Below are 4,322 nucleotides of genomic sequence, written 5' to 3'. Positions count from 1 at the left end.
GATTAATGCAGTTGCAGGAGAAATGTTCGAAGGCAGAGAGCCCAGTTCAGACAGGGCTTCACAGTGCCTTTTAGGGAGGCTACGGGGGTGGTAGTTGACAGTTATCCAGCCCTTGCGTGGGCACGGCTATCACTGTCTGCAGGACTCTCACTCGCCGTCAACAATCTGCTGACCTCAGACGACAAACCCTCCAAACTCGGGGATTTTCAGAGCCAATGGTGACCTACAAGAGGAAGATCAGATCAGGGCCTTCTCTGGATCAGTCAGGCCCATTGTGAATGAGCGAGCTAAATCCCAGGCGTCTAGCTCCATGGGAACATGGGAATCCATCATGTCACTCAGTCACCAAGGGCCCAACATCTGTGTCTACTAACAGGCAATGGGACAGAGATTCCCTAAGGCACTTTGAAAATCTCAACCAAATTCACCTTCCACTCCCTCCCCCCTTCCAAGCTGCCCCCTATACTTGGTGTAATACTGCACCCCCCACCCCCAAAAGCCCAATAGGGAAGGCTCCTCCACTTTCTCCTCATTCAAATCACTGCTAAAGATTCACACCTTCCAGCAGCCCATAAACCCCTGCCCGTGACAACCAACAGACCCTTCTCCAATCCCATCCCATTACAAACATTAAGTCTAACCCAGGCGCCCCTCTCATGACTCCTGCTCTGCAAACTCCTCAGGGCAGGGTGACGGGTACACCAAGCACATGGTCAGTGCCTACGGAATAAATCGTGGGAATGCTCTATGCTGGGTGGATCAGTAATAATGGGGGGGCGAGGGGGGGGGAGGGGATCATCACTGCCCTGGCAACTTCTCAGAGCTGGATTTGACAAATTAACCCTTTTGGGGTCCCTTGTCTTAGTCCTGCTGCAACTGCCTAGGAGCACCTTGGGGTGGATTAGTGCCAGGTGGGAGGGAACGGGCCAGCGTCAGGCAGCGGGGGCGATGGTACCACACGTTGCCCCATGGGAAGGAGAAGGGGGCATGGTGTGTCACCCCCTGAAGCCTGGAAAAAGGCAGGAAGGAGCCATCCTCGGATGAAAATGCTAGGGGGATTTCGGGGGTGGTTTTAACCAGTTTGGGAAGTGCCCCCTTCCCCAGATCTAATTCTGAACTAGACAGCAGGGAAGCACTGGTAAAATCCCTACCCAGCCAGAGCGCCCACAAAAAGAACAGCTGCGTTCCATTCCAAATCATAGCACACGTGCCCTGGGAGCTGGTCTGGGCAGCATAAGATGGTTTTATTTTTTAAAACGTCTTTGTGCTAATAACTGGCAGGCACTTGTGCAGGCAGGGGTGCAGTGAGGCACACATTCCCTGTTGGGCCCCAGCTCAGGCTGGGGGCCTTGCAGCAACGTCCCAGCCCATACTAAGCAATGTTACCTTTGCACCTTGCTCTGGAAGAGACAAGGAGGGGGAGGGAATGCCTTTCACTGGAGCTTTGAAGCCCTTTAGAACCAGTCAGAGGGATCCCATTAGTGGCACCATGCAGTAACTTCACGGTTACACGCATACTAGTAGCGGGTGTTCCCAGAGTAGAAGCAGCCGATTTTTAAGGACCCCTTAGAGTTCTTCCCGCTGGTGTCACTACAGCGTCTCCCTAGACCTTTCTCTAGTACAGGTGGCCTGACACTTCCTGTTCTAAAACCACCTTTCCAGTTGCTTATAACTTTGCCCAGCGTATTCCTCAGGACGAGATGAGGGAAAACGGTGCTGTTTTCGACCACGTTAAAACAATGGCACAGCTGATTTGTTGGGAAGCTCTCGTGCCTCCATGCTTTGGAGCGGGGACTTGACATTTGCCAGGGGGGTTGCCCTGGTGGCAGAGATGTGCCCTTTGCTGCCCAAGCTATAAACCTTTGAAGAATCTGTCTGCACATGCTCAGTAGAGACTGGTTGAAGTTGGCAGCTAAATTCCCCCAAAGACTCCATCTGAACTGAGCATGCTCCACCCCCTCACACCTCCTAGGCGCTGGCTGGACTGTGCATGGGCCATTCTCACAAAGCAACTGAGCATGCTCCAGCCCGGAGACGCAGAGGCTGAGCAGGATTTTCCCTGCAAGTGCGGCTTCCTTCATCTGCCAGGCACTGGAACGGAGAGCAGGGTGATTGTATCTCCTGTACTTTCTGTGCTTCCCCTGCTGGGCCCCAGAAAGCCAACAGAAGGTGGAGGAAGCTCCCTGACTGGTGGGGTGAAGAACTGATGGGGGGAGGGAAAGAGATGCAGGGTGGGGGCAGAGGCAGAGGAGGACAGCAGACTGGGAGAGGGAGAGGAGCAAGAGGGGATGAGGACAGGTGCAGAGGGAGTGGGGGATGGAGAACCATAGGCAGGAGTTGCAGAGTGGGGCAGGAGGAGAAATAGGGGGATGGACGGGGCAGAGGGAGGAAGATAAGGGCAGGGGCAGGAGCCAGGGGGCTAGCAGGAGGGGACGGGTGCTGGAGCTGAGGAGGGAAGGATAGGAGCAAGGGCGAGGGAGAGGCTGGATGGATTGGCACAGAAGGATACACACCTGTAGAGAGCCTGGAATAGTCCCAGGTCTCAACACTTCCTTGCTGTCAAGCAAATAGCTGTGAAACCCACTGGCAAAGTGGGTGTCTTGGGGGAAAAAATTATTACACCGTCTTGAATTACATGCGCGTATCATAATGCATACCCACGATGGGGCCAAATTAAGGTTGCCCAGGCAACTTTAATACCGGCATTTCCTCACTGTTGACTGCGCACCATTAACATTCTTGCAGTGGAGTCTTTGGGGATGTGATCGCACCTGCCTGCACACACGCACACAGAGCCCCGTCGGTCGTGTGACTGGAACGGCTGCCACCATCTGCTGAGGTGTTGCACAAGTCGACCTCCCAGGTTAGACAGGGTGGAACCTATGATGGGGCGAGTCTCTCCAAACTCTTCCCACAAATTCTAAAGTGCATGAGACGCAGCAGCGTCTGGGCCTCTCTTGCGGTCCGTGTCTGGGACTATCCAGGCAGTGACCTTGGTGGCAGAAACATTCAAGCAAACAGGGACGCAGATTCCCACAATTCCAATGCCCCGTCGTGAACATTTGCATCGGAAACCTGGCTCTCACCCAGTTAGGTCACAGAAACATAGTCAGGTGACCTAGGCGCCCAATCAAACAGCTCCTCCATCAGCTATTCACAATTGAGCTGTAGCCAATGGATGATCCACAGGCAAATAATTCTGAGTAATTAAAATAAAAACCCAGGAAATCACACACAGCTGGGGAATGATTCCCAACCAGGAGAAAGTGGTGGTCACTGAACGGATTATTCCCTAGGGATGACTCTTAGTTCCAGTGGAACCCTCCCTGCTGGCCCAACACCCGGTACAGAAGATTCCTGCACTGGCCAGTGGGCTATGGATTAGATACAGCAGAATATGGCCTTCTTATCTGTCTATTTCCTGGTTGTCTTATCCCCACGCTCCTGCCAGCAATGGCAATGGAATGGCCCATCGTTCATTTCATTGCACAGGAGGGAGAATGTAAACCAAGGGGGGCTAGAGAAGGTTGGAGGCACAAGCAGGCAACACCATGAGATTCAGTTTGGGAAAATACAGCTGATCCGGCAGCAGGATACTGCCCCTTTCTAGACAGAGCAGGCTAGTCGGTAAACGTGTGGCCAATGCACCTTAGAGCAAGCACGAGCAATGGTGGGAAGGCCAGATCCCCTGGCCATCTTGGGAAGGTCAGATCAGCGAGGGATCGATTTCAGTTCAATGGCACTTCGGTTGGCTAGGCAAGCATTGCCAAAATGTGAGCAAGAGACAGGCAAGAGCTGCCCAGGCTAGGGCTGCAGTCAGTGCACGTATGCATGGGGGCGAAAGGTGATCACACTGGGCATCCAGAAGGAATGTACCACACGTGCCCAGTGCAGCACATCAAGGCTGTTAGCCGCTGCCCCTTGTCCAGGCCGACGGTGTGAGAGACAGTGCGGCTCTCCAGCCGACAGACTCAAAGGGGGAAACAGCGACAGAGACCGCCGCGAGAAGCCTCCCGCTCTTACTCCATCAGCTGGAGAGAAGCCATTACAGGGTTCTTTACGGCACAGGCAAAAATCTCTGGGGTCATTTAAAATTTGGACTGTCACCTTGTTCTAATGGGGCAATCTTATCACCACAGCATAAAGGGCTGGCTAATCTCTCTGTCTCAAGGGACATTGTAAATGCTGGCCTGCCCCTGCTCTTGCTAGCCACATGCCAGCTTTGTTTGCTGGACGGAGTGTTCCAAAGGGAAACTGGCTCCGTGTTGTAAGTCGGGAATTACTGTCATTGCTACAGCGAGGCTCTGAAAATGTCAGGGACC

Source organism: Lepidochelys kempii, chromosome 9 (assembly GCF_965140285.1).
Source record: "Lepidochelys kempii isolate rLepKem1 chromosome 9, rLepKem1.hap1, whole genome shotgun sequence".
In the NCBI taxonomy this organism is placed as follows: Eukaryota; Metazoa; Chordata; order Testudines; family Cheloniidae; genus Lepidochelys; species Lepidochelys kempii.
The sequence above is the reverse complement of the archived record's forward strand: the minus strand, read 5'-3'. Positions refer to the sequence as shown.